Raw genomic sequence first — 19,868 nt, forward strand, 5'->3', positions numbered from 1 at the left:
CACCGTGCCCAGCCTGCCTGATTTTAAACATTTTCATTACCCCAAAAGGAAACCGTGAAACCATTCGCAGTCGCTCCCTGTTCTCCCCCATTTCTCCTCCCGCTTCCAGCCCTAGGTAATCACTAATCTACTTTCTGTTTCTATATGCTTGCCTCTTCTGGACATTTTATATATAATATGTGGGCTTTGAGATTGACTTCTTTCACTTTGCATAATGTTTTTGAGGATTATCCCTGTTGTAGCTTGTATTAGTACTTCATTTGTTTGTTGTTGCAAATATTTTTTTTGTATGGATATGTCACATTTTGTTTATCCTTTTGTCAGTTGATAGATATTTGAGTTGTTTTACTTTTAGGTTATTATGAATAATGCTGCTATGTTCATAGCATTAGTGTATAAGTCTTTGTGTAGCCATATGTTTTCATTTCTCTTGGATAGATACTGAGGAATGAAATTGTGGGCTCATATGGCAGCTCTATGTTTAACATTTCAGAAACTGCCAAACTGTTTTCCAAAGTGCAGGCACCATTTTACATTCCCATTAGCAATGTATGAGGGCTCTAATTTCTCCACATTCTTGCTGATACTGTTATTATCTCCTTTTTTTATTATCCTGGTGGCTCTTAAGTGGTATCTCGTTGTTTTGATTTGTATTTCCCTAATAATCAATTCTGTTAAGCATCTTTCTTATTGTGCTTGTTTTCTATTCGTATATCTTCTTTGAAGAGATGTCTATTTAAATTATTTGACTATTTTTTAATTGGTTTGTCTTTTTATTATTGAGTTGTAAGCATTCTTTATATATTCTAGATACAAATCCCTTATCGGAGATAGTATTTGCAAATATTTTCTCTCTGTGTTGTCTTTTCACTTTTTTGATAGTGTTCTTTAAAACACAAAATGTTTTAATCTAAAGCTGAAATTGTTATTATCCCTGCAACATTCCCTCCTCCCTTCTTCTCCAACTCAATATGCAGCACTACTACCCACTGAATTCCTCAAGACTGTAAATTTGGAACTCATTAAGTCATCCTTAACATATTCCTACTCTCCCCTCCTTCCTCACCACACTCATTCCTCCCATTCAGTGATCACTTGCTCTTGCTGATTCCATCCCCGAAATATACCTTGAACCCATTCACTGCCATCTCCTCAGAGCCTAGGACAAGCAACCATCATTGTCATGATGTCTACATTTTGAAACCTACACAGAAAAGGCACTCCTCACTCCTGATATTATTTTGTATACTTCTCCCAAAATTTTTTCTGGGTCTTTTATGGTTTCATTTTGTGCTCTTAAATTTCTAAAGTATAGCTACAACTGTATTTTTTTCTAGAGAGTTACTCAGTTATCTAAAAATGTTGAGTAATACATTTCCCCCCACTTAGTTGAAATGTCATATTTACCATATAACAGATTTCCTATATATATCTGGGTCTTCTGCTGGACTTTCTTTTCTGTCCATTGAGGTACTATTTAATTCATCTACCAGTACTTTTAAAATAATTGTATAATGTTTTAATGTCTGACATGGCTAGTCCTAGAGTAGTCTTTTTTATATGAAATTATAATCATAAGACATCTATGCTTACATCCTTCTAGAAGCTCCTCGTCGTTTTTAGGCTAACATTAAAAATCCATAGCTTGGCCTACAAATCCTTGCATGATCTGACCCCTGCCCACCTGCTGCACTGCAATTGACATCACTTACTGTCCCTCTCAATCTCCCACACTGGCTTTCTCTTTGCTCCTATCCTGTTCTAATTGTCAAACCTTTCCCTACTGATAGTCCTTCACATTTACTCTTCCCTCTGCTTAGAACACTCTTTCCCCTATTCTTTAGCCAAAATCTTTTCATCTCTCAAGTCCCAGATTAGGTGCCATCACCTCATGCAGTTCTTCACTGACTGCCCCCCGTTATATACTTTCATGGACCTTCTACTTTTCCTTCACAGTGCTTGTTATTATTGAAATCCTTTGAGTTTGAGGCATAACTATTTGTTTATTGTCTGTTTTATCACTAGACTGTAAACTCCACGACAACAGTGATTGTGTGATTCTTACTCATCAGGGTATCTTCAACACCTAGAACCATACCTAACAGATGATAGACATTCAATCGGTATTTTTTGAATCAATAAATGTGGACTTTGTGAGGTTTGTGATCATTAGGGCCAAGATCAGGAGTCCCAGGACTGGGAACATCTAAAATATGTACGTAAAATCAGTGGAAGCACTCAGTTAATTACCAGATAGTATTTTTTTAAAGAGTAAGCTTATATTTCAGACTCTGAATACTATGTATGTAAGTGCTTTAGATATCTCTCCAATAGAGAAATAATGGTATGGAAATATGGTAAATATGTCTCAATTTAGATTATTTCTGCTTTTCCCCACCTGTATTTTCCCCAACATTACATTTTGTGAAATAACTTATGGATTTTTTCAATGCCTTCTATACTCACTGCTATGGTTTTCTTTTCTTTTTCTTTCCAATTCCTCCTTTTTTCTTTCTTTCCTTCTCATTCTTTCCTCCTTCTTTCCTTGTTTCTGTTGTTAAATAGCAATCGTGACCGTCCATGGAGGTTTTTTTTTGAAGAAATCTCACCTAGTTCTTTTCAAAGCAAATAAAAGATAAAATTTACTTGCTACTGTTGAAGTCAAACTAAGAAAGAGCCAGCAAACACTGGACCATCCTCTAGCCAGTGTCCTTGCAGCTGCATTTTGGCAGTGATGGCTAAATGTCCCCTTCCACAGAAAACAGATATTTCTGGGAAGTGCCTGAACTATAGGAACCATATTTTTCAGTCCCACACCACTGTGTGCACCTAAGTGGAGCCATTTTACTAGCTTTCACTATGAAGTTCAGGTGGAAATTACGTGTTTCATTTCTAGTACACGATAGTTAGGAGGTGAATGATTTCCACTTTCTTTTCTCTTTAGCCTGGTTGCAGAAGACTTAAAGGCCCTAGTTAATGCCAGAGCCACAAGAAGATAGCAGCCTGTGTCCCTGAATCACAGCCTGGAGAAAGACCCCTGCTTAGCAGGCACACCCACATAGAACTTTTACATACACAAAAGTATACCCCATTATAAGCCAGCAAAATCTCATAGTCTATTAATTATAGCAGTTAGCCTTGCCTTTACAAATACATTCACTGCCTGATCTCTATTCATTTCCTCCCTCTCGTGAGCTGTTTACTCCACCAGTGCATTTGCAGTCCTGTGAGATGTCCATGTGAGCTCTGCTATCCTTGCATCCTAAGGGGAAAATAAGGCAGGGGGGAAGGATCCCTAATAAAAACAGCTCCTTCTAGTTAATAGTAAATATTTTATCTTCTTATACAAGAATGCCAGCTAGGCCAGGCGCGTTGTCTCAAGCCTGTAATCCCAGCACTTTGGGAGGCCGAGACGGGCGGATCATGAGGTCAAGAGATCGAGACGATCCTGGCTAACACGGTGAAACCCCGTCTCTACTAAAAAAATACAAAAAAACTAGCTGGGCGAGGCGGCAGGCACCTGTAGTCCTAGCTACTCAGGAGGCTGAGGCAGGAGAATGGTGTAAACCCGGGAGGCGGAGCTTGCGGTGAGCTGAGATCTGGCCACTGTACTCCAAGCCTGGGTGACAGAGCGAGACTCCGTCTCAAAAAAAAAAAAAAAAAAAAGAATGCCAGCTAATACATGTAAAATAAATTGTAAGAAATTACCATTTTGTAACCTGCAGTGCAATAATTGATTTTTACATGGATTGTCAATGGGTTCTAAGATCACTGGGTAAAAGTTGTGAACAACAAGATAGTCTCATGGTACCCAAGGAATATCTACAGATTATTTTCTGTGTTAAAAAGGAATGAAAATGAACTTTTTATAGTGGAAAACCTTTTCATAACTCCTTTATCCAAGTGATCAAAGTTAGTATCACTAATAATAGGACACAGATATTTTGAGGCTCCTGATATAATGCAATGGGAAATATATACTGTCACCCATGAAGCATTCGTGCCAAGAATATTTTTGTTTTTTTCTCTTTTTTTTTTTTTTGACACTCTTGCTCTGTTGCCCAGGCTAAAGTGCAGTACCATGATCTCAGCTCACTGTAACTTCTGCCTCCGGGGTTCAAGCAATTCTTGTGCCTCAGCCTCCCAAGTAGCTGGATTACAGGTGCATGCCGCCACGCCTGGCTAATTTTTGTATTTTTAGTAGAGATAAGGGTTACACCATATTGGCCAGGCTGGTCTTGAACTCCTGGCCTCAAGTGATCCACCCACCTCAGCTTCCCAAAGTGCTAGGATTACAGGCGTGAGTCACCTCACCCAGCTGCCAAGAATGTGTAACCTGAATTCAGTCAAGCCCCTAGACCTCACTGCTCAATATGATAGCCACTAGTTACATTTCACTATTGAGTTCTTGAAATATGGTTAATACAAATTGAGATGTGCTATAAGTATAGAAAACATACAGATTTAGATAACTTAGTACAAAAAAATGAAAAAATCTCATTAATGTATTTTGATAAATATATGTTGGAATCATATTTTAGATATATTGGGTTAAGGAAAATATTTAATTAAAATGAATCTTTCTTTTTAGTTTCTTTTTTTTTTTTTTTTTTTGAGATGGAGTCTCACTCTGTCGCCCAGGCTGGAGTGCAGTGGCACAATCTCGGCTTACTGCAAGCTGCGCCTCCCGGGTTCACACCATTCTCCTGCCTCAGCCTCCTGAGTAGGTAGAACTACAGGCGCCCGCCACCATGCCTGGCTAATTTTTTGTATTTTTAGTAGGGACAGGATTTCACTGTGTTAGCCAGGATGGCCTCGATCTCCTGACCTCATGATCCGCCCACCTCGGCCTCCCAAAGTGCTGGGATTACAGGTGTGAGCCACTGCTCCCGGCCTCTTTTTACTTTTTAAAATGTGATTACTAATTTAAAATTACGTATGTGGCTTATGTTATGTTTTTATTAGACAACCCCACTCTAGACCCAATTTCCAGCCTATTAAAAAAAGGAATAGAAAAATTAATTAAGCAATACCATCAGGAAACAAGCAGACAAATCCAGAAAATGGAATATTAGCCTGGATTCTTCAAAGAGTCCATACCGTGAAAAACATGGACTGACTTTTCTAAATTAAAAGATTCTAAAGAGACATGAAATTTAAATGCAATGTGTGAGCTTCAACTGATCCAGGATTAGAAACAGCTATAAAAAACATTTCATGCATAATTGAAGAAATGTGAATATAGATTGAATATTTCAGAGAGAAACAAAGTGGCAGAAATGTTTTTAAAAATTGGTAATTATTTCATTGCTATCACTTCTCTGGAACTTATTTAAAAACACCTAAGCTGCCTGACCTAAAGCTCTTTCACCATTACACATGAAAAAATTGGCAGACAAAGGATAGGGAGAACTAGATTCCAATTTTATTGGAATATATAATCTTGGGTAAAACTGTTCTTGAATACATGGAAATGAAAGGGTTAACGTTTTTTAAAGTAGATGATTTGTCAAAAAAATCAAAGGATTTCAATGATAATAAGTGTTATGGAGAAAAAGTACAGGGTCCACGAGAGTATATAATAAGGGGCAGTCAGGGAAGACATGCCCATGGTATGGGCATTTAATCTGGGATGTAAGAGATGAACAGGTTTTGGCTAAATAAAGAACAGTGGGAATAGTGTTGTAAGCTAAAGGAAGAGTAAAACTAAAGGACTAGCAGTGGGGAGAAGTTTGACAAGTTAGGAACAAAGAGAAGGCCACTGTGGGGGATTGAAGGGGGCAGTGAGTGAGATGCTGGCCGCAGAGGAGGAGATGGGCAAACGGAATACATCTATCCAAGCCATTCCTCTGTCTTCCACTATTATCCACCTCCATTCCTTCACCAGTTCTCTTCCACAAAAGATTTGAAATGACTTTACAAAAGTAACTCAAATAAAATGAGAAAATAATAAATATTCATTCAAAAGGAGCAGAGAAATAGTACTTGGAATTAATAAATTAAACTTCAGTTAAATTTGGCCAGGCATGGTGACTCACTCCTGTAATCCCAGCATTTTGGGAGGCCAAGGCGGGCAGATCACCTGAGGTCAGGAATTCGAGACCAGCCTGGCCAACATAGTGAAACCCCATCTCTACTAAAAATACAAAAATTAGCCAGGCATGGTGGCAGATGTCTGTAATCTCAGCTACTCAGGAGGCTGAGGCAGGAGAATCACTTGAACCTGGGAGGCAGAGTTTGCAGTTAGCCAAGATCACACCACTACATTCTAGCCTGGGTGATAGAGTAAAACTCTGTCTCAAAACAAACAAACAAACAAAGTTAAATTATTAATTTAGCTTTGAAATTGTGGCAGCACAAAAGGTAAATTTGTGACTTATATAGTTCTTGTTGTTCAGTAAAGGGGAATAAATTAGCTAATATGAAATGAAAAGCTTTTCTTTAGACCAAAATCCAGACGGGATTTTTTTTTTCTTTGAATCTTTATAGTGAAGACATTTGTTAACATGTTAAAAAAAAAAAACATCATGGGCAAAGTTTTTCTTTTTGTTTTTTTTTTTTTGAGGCAGGGTCTCACTCTGTCACCCAGACTGGAATGGAGTGGCATGATCTTGGCTCCCTGCAACGTCTGCCTCCTGGAATCAAGCAGTCCTCTTTCCTCAGCCTCCTGAGTAGCTGTGACCACAGGCCTGAGCCACCACATCTGGCCAATTTTTTAAAAAATTTTTGTAGAAATGGGGTTTCACCGTGTTGCCCAGACTGGTCTTAAACTGCTGAGCTCAAGCAATCTACCCACCTTGGTCTCCCAAAATGCTGGGATTACATGAATGGCCCACTGTGCCTGGCCAGGGCAAAGTTTTTCTCTTGAGTTAGGTAAATGATTTGGCAAATATAGTGCTCACTACTTGAGATATGTTTATAGCATCTTCTGTTTTTCTAGGTACTTCATCTCTATTTAAAATTTCTCCTTAAGTGACTTTTTTCGGTTCTGTGGATTTAAATATCATCAGTATGCAGATAATATTGTTTTTCCCCTCTCAAACCTTTGCCTAGTCGCTGAACTCATGTATTCAATATCTACATGACCTTTATATTTGAACATGTAATATTACGTTTTTTGAGAGAGAGACAGTCTCGCTCTATCACCCAGGCTGGAGTGCAGTGGCACAGTCTCCACTCACTGCAACCTCCACCTCCCGGGTTCAAGCAATTCTCGTGCCTCAAACTCTTGAGTAGCTGGGATTACAGGCACCCACCACCACGCTTGGCTAATTTTTGTGTTTTTAGTAGAGATGGAGTTTCACCATCTTGGCCAGGCTGGTCTCAAACTCCTGACCTCAAGTGATCTATCCACCTCGGCCTTTCAAAGTGCTGGGATTACAGGTGTGAGCCACGGCGCCTGGCCAGAACATGTCATATTACCTTGAAAAGTTAACCCTGTTATAGGGCATAAAATATGCCAGATATTAATTCATTTGAACTGCCCATCGATTCTATGAAAAAACTGTCCCCGTTTTTCAGATAATAAAATGAAGGTGCAGAGAAGTAAATGACTTTCCTAAGATCACATTACTAATAAGTCAAAAGTAGTAACTGAGAAGCACAAAAGGCTGTTTTACAGTTAACTTTTTTTCATAAATAGAAGGCGTACACTCTAGTGATATAAAGCATAACATACTAAAAACAGTAGTAACATAGACATTTATTGTCGTTACCAAGTATTATGTATTGTGCATAGTTGTATGTGTTATGGCTGGCATAACACATGCCTGGCAATATATGGCTGGCAGTTAGGTTATTTTGCACCAGCATTACCACAAACAGGTGAGCAATATAAGTTTTTCAGCTCCATTATAATCTTATGGGACGTTGTATATGTGGTCCATCATTGAACACATTTTTATGTGGCCATTGGCGATACTTGTTTTTCCAGTCTTCCTTAACTGAGGCACAGCCATGCCTTATGTTTTGTCCAAAGAGATACAAGGAGAAATCTGCTGGCACCACCTATTTCCCCTCTGACTTTCTTCCAGCCTTGAATACAGATGCCTTGCTCAGAGCTGAAGTAGCTATAATGTGACCATGATTCAAGAGGCATGAGGAAAAGGTAAAGAGAGTAACAGAAATACTGGCCCTGGGCCAGGCATGGTGTCTTACCTGTAATCCCAGCACTTTGGGAGGCCGGTGGGCAGATCACCTGAGGTCAGGAGTTTGAGACCAGCCTGACCTACATGGAGAAACCCTGTCTCTACTGAAAATACAAAATTAGCCAGACATGGTGGCACATGCCTGTAATCCCAGCTACTCAGGAGGCTGAGGCAGGAGAATTGCTTGAAACTGGGAGGCAGAGGTTGCAGTGAGCCAAGATCACACCATTGCACTCCAGCCTGGGCAACAAGAGCAAAACTCCTTCTCAAACAGAAAGGAAGGAAGGAAGGAAGGAAGGAAGGAAGGAAGGAAGGAAGGAAGGAAGGAAGGAAGGAAGGGAGGAAGGCCGGCCCTGATAGTAGTCAAGCCTCTGAACCCACAGCCCTGATCTCCAAACATCTTATTACATGGGAAAAAGAAACATTTGTTGATGTTGCTGTTGGTTAGATTTTCTGTATTTGTAACCAAAGGTCTCCCTTAACTGATAAAGTAGTGTAAAAAGTTGACCAATTTATCTTGTTCTAGAACTTTAAAGTCACTTAATTCCAGGGGCTGTCACTGTGCAGAGTTTGCAATTATACTGGAGATGGCTTTTTTATTATAGTCTGACCTTTACAGGTCTCTTGTTTGTAGCAGGTGGGTATGCCCATGTGGCTTGAAAAATAAAACCAAATTCATGGCCTTTAGTTCATGTGTTTCTAGCAGCTGAATATAGTGTGCTTATAGGAATGAAATGGCCCTAAAATGTTAATTGATTCAGTTTGACAGTGCTTGCCATATCATAAATCAATATGATGTTTTGTGTGCTAGTGATAAAGTAGTGGTATGGGGGAAGGACCTGGTAGTTATGGGATGAGTATGGTTGTTTTTAGTCATTTAGTTTTGTTTTTAATGGAACTCGGGAAGACTGAGATTCTTTCTCCTTTTGGAATGCTTGTACGTTGTGGAGAAGGATGGGGTAAAATCAGTATTATGGGCCAATCTTAATCCTAATCAATCATATTAGACTCTCCTTATTTAAAATATTACCTATATATATACATATTATATATACACACATAATTGAGATCTGATTCAAACTGTATATTTTAGCTATATTTTGCTGTATAAGCAATGACCCCAAAACTTAGTAGTTGAAAGTAATTTAAAAAATTTATTGTCTGTCTATTTCTGTGGATCTGGAATCAGACAGGGACAGCTTGCCTCTGCTCCATGACTTCTGGGTCCTTAGCTGAAGCCTTGAAGACTAGAGGTTAGAACTATCTGGAGGCCCTCTTATTCATATAGAGGTCAATGCTGGCTGTGGTGGAGGCCTAGCTAGGATTGTTGGCCAGAATATTCACACATAACCGCTTCCTGCAACCTAGGCTTCCTCACAACGTTCTGGATGGGTTCCTAGGACAAGCATCCAGAGAGAGACATCCAGGTAGAAGCAGTGTTGCCTTTTATAATCTGGCTTCAGTGATAGACCTTGTATTGGGTGAGACAGTTACAAAGTTACACCCTGGTTCAAGAGAAAGGAGCATAGATACCCTCTCCCCAACACACACACCTTTCAACTGATGCATGTCAAGGTCACATTATCTGAAAAGCAAGTGAGATTATATATATATATATGTATAAATATATGACATATATATTTATGTGTATCTCATAAGTATATGTTGAGGCAGTCATCTCTGAAAAACACCATCTGTAATACTATACCATTATCTCATCTCTTTAATGAACAGCCATGCCATATATACAAGTGTTTTGATTTTATTGGCAATGTCCAGAGACATTTTTGATTGTTATATGGGGTACGGGTAGTGTTTGCTACTGGCATCTAGCCTTAGAGGCCAGGGATGATGCTAAACATTCTACAATTCACAGAAAAGCAACACATACACACACACACACACACACACACACACACACACACACACAGAATTATCGGTAACATAATAGAGGTTGAGAAATCCTACCTTATAATATTAACACTCTACAAGTATTTAGAATAATTAAACTGGAGGAGGAGGAACAAGAATTATCGGTAACATAACAGAGGTTGAGAAATCCTGCCTTATAATATTAACACTCTACAAGTATTTAGAACAATTAAACTCTAGGGGGAGGAACCTATAGAAAACATCAACATCCTACAAGTCTTCTAACTATAAAATTTTATTTGCAATTTGGTATTTATATATGGCATGGTCTATAATAGCAAAGATCATTTCCTAGGCAAATTTTCATTTCGTATGTAATATGCTGAATGTCAATTCTCAGTGAACAAAAGAGTTTATCAATATACATAATCCGTGATTTTTACCTATCCTACATTTCTACACTGAGAAGGCATTTTGCAATCGTCTTTTTTTAACCTTGTGTGGGTAACTTATTTGTGTACTACTTGGAAGAGTATTGGTCTTAAAAATTGCTTTATGTTAGTTTTAACCATCTTCTTACCTGTCCTGAAACCTAACCTCAAAGAAAATAAACAATTTTAATGTAGAGCACAATGAGATATTAATATAATTTCCTTAGGAAGCCTTGTACGATTCTTTTATTAAACGTTATACGTGCCATATAACCCTGTCTTTGCTGCTTCTCCTTTTTCATGTTGGTCATTCACTAAGCACAAGAAGAGCTGGCTTTCTAGTAAAGATGAAGCTGACGGGGTTTCCCCTCCCCCCCCCAAGGCATGTTCCACTGGCTGCACACAAAGCAATTACAACTCATGTCAGCCCTTTTCTATGTGATAGCATCAGCAGTTTTGCACAGGGCTTCTTTTTGGATGAACAGTAGCAGAAATAATGGCCTAATTCACTAAAAACAAAACAAAACAAAAAACATTATCCCTGTTGCTTTCTCTAAAACAATGCGATATTAACCAAAGTTCTTCCTAATTAAAATAAAGCTATCCAATTATGCATTTTAATACTGTGAGGATTTTTAACAATATTAAAGTGAAAAAGATGCATTAGAAACACATTAAAAACTAGGCCATACACGGGTGGCTCACGCCTCTAATTCCAGCATTTTCGGAGGCCGAGGTGGGCGGATCACTTGAGGCCAGGAATTTGAGACCAGCCAGAGCAAAATGGTGAAACTCCGTCTCTACTATAAAAAAATACAAAAATTAGCCAGGCATGGTGGCCCACACTTGTAGTCTCAACTACTTGGGAGGCTGAGGCAGGTGAATCCTTTGAACCCGGGAGGCAGAGGTTGCAGTGGGCCGACATCACACCACAGTACTCCAGCCTGGGCAACAGAGTGAGACTCTGTCTCAAAAAAAAAAAAAAAAGAAAAGAAAAAGAAACAAAGAAACATATTTAAAAATGAGGAATTAACATGAGCTCAGGCAAAACAAATTCTGGCTATTTGAATTTCTTGTGTTTTAAATATATTTCCAAGTTATTTATGGATCCCAGGAGAGTCTACTTTGTCTTTCAGTGCTGGTGCTAACACAATTTGACATATCCTCAAGGCTTTAAATGTAATTTTAGGAGAGATGCTTTAAATATCCTGTTAACTTCAGGAAATAGTGGCGCCATGTTTATTTCAATGCCAGGAACAAAGAATTCTTTCTTGAAGTACATTTCTGAACTTCTCTGGGGTTCAATTTATTTTCCACATACCCCCCCAAAATAGGAATAATCATATCTCTCTACATTAACGAATACAAGATAAAAGACCTCTTTTTTTTGAGACGGAGTCTCGCTCTGTCGCCCAGGCTGGAGTGCAGTGGCCGGATCTCAGCTCACTGCAAGCTCCGCCTCCCGGGTTTACGCCATTCTCCTGCCTCAGCCTCCCGAGTAGCTGTGACTACAGGCGCCCGCCACCACGCCCGGCTAGTTTTTTGTATTTTTTAATAGAGATGGCGTTTCACTGTGTTAGCCAGGATGGTCTCGATCTCCTGACCTCGTGATCCGCCCGTCTCGGCCTCCCAAAGTGCTGGGATTACAGGCTTGAGCCACCGCGCCCGGCCAAAAGACCTTTTAACATTTTATCATGTTTAAAATAAAGCAGTAACAATAAATAGTTATGCAACAAGAAAACAACTTTCTATCCTGAGGCAGAAAGAGGGCAAAATTTTCTTAAGAATAGAATTCCACTAGAGGGCAGTGCAGCCCTGTGGAGGCTCAGAGCAAATGTGCACAGGATGTCTGATTAAGAAGTTATGTAGCAAACACGGAAAATGTTTGTGATATAATATTACTATAAATAAAACAGCTACGGGAATTTTTTAAAAATTACTTCAGATACTCTGTGAAAATTACATATGTTTGTGGGCAAATATCGTGCAATGTTTGAGAACATGATCTTGGACCTGGGGTAATTCCTGTGTGCACCACTGTCCTTGGATGAGTTGTTTAAAATCTCTTGAGTCTCAGTTTCTCTATCTGTAAAGCAGAGGCAATTACAGATACCACATAGGGCTGTTGTGAGCATTAAAAGGGATCATATATATAAAAGTCCAGCAGGGAACCAGGCATATAATATTGCTCAGCAAAAAAAAAAAATAAAAATAGCAGGATGATGATCACAAAATATACTAAAAAGGAAAATAAAACAATTTTAATTATTGGAGTGGGTTGTTTAGAGATTTATTGCATAGTATATCTTATTTACATTTACAGTGGAGAGCTTGTGATGGAATATATATTTTTATTGACTTTGAATGAAATTATTCTCATCGATAAGAGAATAATTCTGTTATTCTCCTCAGCATTTTAAACTCCAGTGAGAAAAATTTTCATGCAGCCACAAAATGTTATTTTACTCACTTTAATCTCTAGAATATCATTATCACTTTTTTGCTATTTATTTTCATTTCCTAAATGAATAAACTGTCAACACCCAAAGGAAAAAAAATGGAATATACAAATAAGTTACCTCTTAATCCTTTTAAATTTATTCCTCATAAGTTATGTAGCCTTGGGATAGTATAGTATATTTCTTTTGGAACTCTCAGTGTAAGAAAATTTCATCTGATGAAAAATAGAAATATGTCAAATATGACAATTACTCTTTACAAAATGATTGTTTAAATATAAGTTCCAGTAATCATTTAGGAATTTCTTTACAAAATAACTGTATGTTACAGAGGCAACAGGGCATTGTAACTTAAGGCTAAAATACTCCATCACTGACAATGAAAGGTCATTCAGAAATAAAGATTGAATGTCTCTGAAATTATAGTATGAATCAAAGTGGAAATATTTAAGTTATAAAATTTTGATTTATACATGTCCACTCTGTTCTTAGCCTTTTCAAAGTAGCTGACTCACCCACCTATCATGTGAAAAAGATCAACTAAAAGCCAGCCCCAGGCACTAACTGTCATCATAGGCATTTGTCAATGGCTGCATCAGTGTTACCCAGATGACCGACATCACCATCATCACCAACATCTCCACTATAACTACTACTTCCTCTGACTATGTAAACTTATTGTTCACTTTTCTCATCTCACTGTTTATTTGACCTCACCTGCCAGTTAAGAGAGGAAATTGGTTAGGAATTTCCTGTACCTTGTTGAATTCTAACCTCAGATGTAAATGACAACACATTCTTATGAAACTAAGGATGGCAGTTACCCACCTCCATGTCTAAACCAAAGATAGCTTCTTGGAACATCAGGCTTTTGATAACCACTAGGAAATATCATCAGACCAGGAAGCTAAGGAGCTGTCCCCCTAACCCACCTGCCCATCACAAATGAGCTCTAATGGAAGATGGCTGAATAGAAGGCTCCACACTGATTGTCCCCCACAACAGGAACACCAAATTTAACAACAACCTACACCCAGAAAGCACCTTCCTAAGTACCAAAAATCAGGCGAGCATTCACAGTACCAGGTTTGAACTTCATGTCACTGAAAGAGGCATCAAAGAGGGTAGTAAAGACAGTCTTGAATCGCTGATGCCACTCCTCCCCCATTCCCCTGGCAGTGGCTACATGGTACAGAGAAAGAATCTGTGCACTTGCAAGAGAGAAAGAGCAGCGATTGTGAGACTTTGCATTCAACTCAGTGGTGTCCTATCACAGCGGAAAGCAAAACCCAGCTGAAGTCAGCCAGTGTGTGCTGAAGGAAGGAGCATCTAGATGAGCCCTAGCCAGAGGGAAATTACCCATCCCAGTGGTCAGAACTTGAGTTTCAGCAGGCCTCATCACCGTGGGCTAAAGTGAGCTGGAGCCCTAATAAACTTGCAAGACAGTCTAGGCCACAAGGACTGCAACCCCTAGGAGAGTAATAGTGCTGAGCTGGTTTCATAACCAGTGGACATGAGGGGTACACCACCTACTAAGAAGCCAGCCGAAGTGGCTATGAGAGTGCTTGTGCTACTCCTCCCATAAACTCAGGCAGCACAGCTTATGTTTCAAAAGTGACTCCTTCCGTCTGTTTGAAGAGAAAACGGGAGAGTAAAGAGGACTTTGTCGTGCATATTGCACCAACTCAGCCACAGTAGGATAGGGCACTGGTCAGAGTCGTAAGACCCCCCATTCCAGGCCCTAGCTCCCAGACAACATGTTGAGACACACCCTGGGCAAGAAGGGAACCCACTGCCTTGAAGGGAAGGGCCCAGTCCTGGCAAGATCCATCACTTTCTGACTAAGCAGCCCTTCAGCCCTGAATAACCAACAGTGATACCCAGGTAGTATGCCAGGGGCCTTGAGTAAGACTCTGAGATGAGCTGGATTCAGGTGAGACCCAGCACATTCCCAACTGTAGTGGCTATAGTGAGAGACTCCTTCTGCTTGAGAAAAACAGAAGGAAAACTAAAGGGGACTTAGTTTTGCACATTAGGTGCCAGCTCAGCCACAGTCAGGTAGAGTACCAAGCAGGCTCTTTGGGTTCCCAATTATAGGCCTTGGCTCTTGGATGGCATTTCTGGACCCACCCTGGACCATGGGAGAGTACACTTCCCTGAAGGGTGAGTCCTAGGCCTGGCAGCATTTACCACAAACTGACTGAATAGTGCTTGGTCCATAAGTGAACGTCAGCAGTAGCCTGTTAGTACTCCCCGTGGGCCTGTGGTGGTAGTGGCTATAGGGTGAGGCTCCTTTGCCCATGGAAACGGAAGGGAAGAGTAGGAAGGACTGTGTCTCATGGTTTGAGTTCCAACTCAGCTGCAATGTAATAGAACACTGGATACATTTCTAAGGTTTTTGACTCTAGTCCCTAGCTCCTGCATGGAATCTTGTATGCACCCTAAGCCTGTGGGAATTTGCTATCATGAAGGGAAGGACACAAGCCTGGCTGACTTTGCCACCTGCTAATGGTAGAGCCCTAGGGCTGTGAGCAAACGTAAGTAGTAGCCAAGTAGTAGCTATAGTGGGCTTTGGCAAGACCCAGTGCTGTGCTGGCTTCAGATATGACCCAGTGCAGTCCTAGTGGTGAAGGCCACAGGGGTGCTTGTGTCACCCCACTCGCAGTTAAGGTAGCTTAGCACAGAGAGGGAGACTCTGTTAGGGAGAAAGTAAAGGAAGAGAACAAGAGTCTCTACCTGGTGATCCAGATAATTCTTCTGGATTTCATCCAATACCACTAAAGCAATACCTCTACTATCTATAAGAACCACAATATTACTGAGCTTGGGGTGACCCCTAATGCAGATACAAATTAGATCGCAACAGGCCTTTCAAATACCTGGAAAGCCTTCCTGAGGAGGATGGCTACAAACATTCCCAGACTGTGAAGGCTACAATAAATACTGGAGTCTTCAATGCCCAGACACTGATGAACATCCATAAGCATCAAGACCATGCAAAAAAAGTGACCTCACCAAACAAACTAAATAAGGCACCAGGTGCAAATCCAGGAGAAACAGAGATATGTGACCTTTCAAACAGAGAATTCCAAGAAATTCAAGATAACACAGAGAAGGAATTCAGAATTCTATCAGATAAATTTAGCAAACATTGAATTAAAAAGAATCAAGAAGAAATTCTGGAGTTGAAATATACAATTGACATACTGAAAAGGGCCTCAGAGTCTTTTAACAGCAGCATTGATCAAGTAGAATTAGCTTGAAGACAGACTACTTGAAAATAGACAGTCAGAGGAGACAAAAGAAAAAAGAGTAAAAAAAGAATGAAGCGCACCTCTAAGATCTAGAAAATAGTCTCAAAGGGGCAAATCCAAGAATTATTGGCCTTAAGGAGTGGATAGAGAAATAGATAGGAGTAGAAAGTTTATTCAAAGGGATAATATCTCAGAACTTCTCAAATCTGGAGAAAGATGTCAACATTCAATACAAAAAGGTTAGAGAACACCAAGGATATTTAACTCAAAGAATCTACCTCAAGACATTTAATATTCAGACTCCCAAAGGTCAAGGATAAAGGAAAGATCCTAAAAGCAGCAAGAGAAAATAAATAAATAACATACAGTGGAGCTCCAGTACATCTGGCGCAGACTTTTTTTTTTTTTAATCAGAGTCTCACTTTGTCACCCTGGCTGGAGTGCAGTGGCGCGATCTAGGCTCACTGTAAACTCTGCCTCCTGGGTTCACACTATTCTCCTGCCTCAGCCTCCCGAGTAACTGGGACTACAGGTGCCCGCCACCAAGCCCAGCTAATTTTTTTGTATTTTTAGTAGACACAGGGTTTCACCGTGTTAGCCAGGATGCTCTCGATCTCCTGACCTAGTGATCCGCCTGCCTCGGCCTCCCAAAGTGCTGGGGTTACAGGCGTGAGCCACCACACCCAGCTGGCAGCAGACTTTTGAGTGGAAACCTTACAAGGCAGGAGAGTAGCATAACATATTTAAAGTGTTGAAGGAAAAACTTTTATCCTAGGATAGTATATCCAAGAGTATATCCTTCAAGCATGAAGGAGAAATAAAGGCTTTCCCAGACAAACCAAAGCTGAGGGATTTTTCATCAACAACAGACCTATCCTACAAGAAATGCTAAAGGGAGTACAGAGAGTAAAGCACACTAATGAGCAATACGAAATCATCTGAAGTACAAAACTCACTGGTAATAGTAAGTACACAGAAAAACACAGACTAGTATAACACTATAATTGTGGTATGTAAACTACTCTTATCTTAAATAGAAATGCTAAAAGATGAATCAATCAAAAATAATAACTTCAAAAACAATGCAAGACATAGACAGTACAATACAATGTGAATAGAAACAAAAAAAAGTTAAAAGGTGGGGATTAAGTTATTAAAGGCTTTTATTTAAAATAATGGGTTATGTTAGTATTTTCAAGCCTCATGGTCACAACAAATAAAATAAAACATACAATGGATATATACACACACAGAAGCAAGAAATTAAACCATACCACTAAAAAAATCACCTTCACTAAAAATAAGACAGGAAGAAAGGAAAGAAGGAAGAGAAGATCACAAAACAACCAGAAAACAAATAACAGAATGGCAGGAGTAAGCTATTTATCAATAATAACATTGAATGTAAACTCTTCAATCAAAAGAAATAGTGGCTGAATGGATAAAAAAAAAAAAAAAGACTCAATGATCTCTTATCTATAAGAAATACACTTCACCTAAAAAGATACAGAAAGACTGAAAATAAAGGGATGGAAAATGATATTCCATGCCAATGGAAACCAAAAAAGAGCAGAAGTAGCTATACTTATATCAGACAAAATAGATTTCAAGACAAAAACTGTAAGAAGAGACAAAGAAGGTTATATAGTGATGAAGGGGTCAATTTAGCAGGAGGATATGGCAATTATAAATATATATGCACCCAGCACTGGGGCACCCAGATACAAAAACCAACTATTATTAGAGCTAAAGAGAGAGATGGACTCCAATGCAATAATATTGGGAGAGTGTAGCACCTCCATTTCCAGCACTGGACAGATTATTCAGACAGAAAATCAACAAAGAAACATCAGACTTAATCTGCACTATGTACCAAATTTACTTAAAAGATATTTACAGAACATTTTATCCAACAGCTCCAGAATACATGTTCTTTTTCTCAGCACATGGATCATTCTCAAGCATAGACCAATTGTTAGGTCACAAAACAAGTGTTAAAACATTTTTTAAAAATGAAATAGGATCAAGCATCTTCTCTGAACACAAAGTAGAAAACAATGACAAGAAGCATTTTGGAAACTGTACAAACACATAGAAATTTAAAAATATGTTCCTGAATGACCAGTGGGTCAATGAAGAAATTAAGAAGGAAATTGGAAAATTTCATGAAACAAATGAAATGGAAACACAACATACCAAAACCTACGGGATATAGTGAAAACAGTCCTAAGAAGGGAGTTCATACCTGTAAGTGCCTACGTTGAAAAGAAGAAAAACTGGTTAGGCATGGTGGCTCACACCTATAATCCCAGAACTTTGGGAGGCCGAGCCAGGTAGATCATGAAGTTAGGAGTTCGGGACTAGCCTGGCCAACGTGGTGAAACCCCGTCTCTACTAAAATACAAAAGTTAGCCAGGCATGGTGGCATGCACCTGTAGTCCCAGCTACTCAGGAGGCTGAGGCAGGGGAATCACTTGAACCCAGGAGGCAGCGATTGCAGTGAGCCAAGATCATGCCACTGCACTTCAGCCTGGCGACAGAGTGAGATTCCATCCAAAAAAAAAAGTGGAAAAACTTCAAGTAACCCAATGATGCATCTTAAAGAACTAGGAAAGCAAGAGCAAACCAAACCCAAAATTAGTAGAAGAAAAGAAATAAAAATCAGCCCAGAAATAAAGGAAATTGAAACAAAATAAATAATACAAAAGATCAATGAAACAAAAAGTTGGATTTTTGAAAAGATAAGCAAAATTGACAAACTCTTAGCCAGACTAACAAAAAAAAAAAGAGAGAGAGAGAGAGAAGACACAAATAAAATCAGAGAAGAAAAGGAAATATTACAACTGATACCACAGAAATTCAAAGGATCATTAGTGGCTACTATGAGCATCTCTATGCCAATAAATTGAAAAATCTAGAAGAAGTGGATAAATTCCTAAACACATAGACTCTACCAAGATTGAACCATGAAGAAATTCAAAACCTGAACAGATCAATAGCAAATAATGAGATCAAAGCCATAATAAAACGTCTCCCAGCAAAGAAAAGCCTAGGACCCAATGACTTCACTGCTTACCTCTACCAAACATTTAAATGAATATCAATCCTACCCAAACTATTCCAAAAAGTAGGGGAGGAGGGAATACTTTCAAATTCATTATAAGAGGCAGTATTATACTGGTAACCAAAACTGGACAAAGACACATCAAAAAAAGAAGGCTACAGGCCAACATCCCTGATGAATATTGATGCAAAAATTCTTAACAAAATACTAGCAAACTGAATTCAAAAACATATTCAAAAGATCATTCATCATGACCAAGTGGTATTTATCACAGGGATGCTAGAGTGTTTACCATATGCAAATCAATCAATGCCATATGTTATATTAACAGAGTGAAGGGCAAAATCCATATGATCATTTCTACTGATGCTAACAAACCATTTGATCGTATTCAACATCTGTTTATGATAAAAACCCTAAAAAACTGGGTATGGAAGAAAAATACCTCAACATAATAAAAGCCATATATGACAGACCCATAGCTAGTATCATACTGAATGAGGAAAAACTGAAAGCCATTCCTCTAAGATCAAGAACATGACAAGGATCTCCACTTTCACCACTGTTACTTAGTATACTGGAACTCCTAGATAGAGCAATTAAACAAGTGAAAGAAATATAGGGCGTCGAAAAATGGAAAG

This window comes from Piliocolobus tephrosceles, chromosome 2, assembly GCF_002776525.5.
Source record: "Piliocolobus tephrosceles isolate RC106 chromosome 2, ASM277652v3, whole genome shotgun sequence".
Lineage (NCBI taxonomy): Eukaryota > Metazoa > Chordata > Mammalia > Primates > Cercopithecidae > Piliocolobus > Piliocolobus tephrosceles.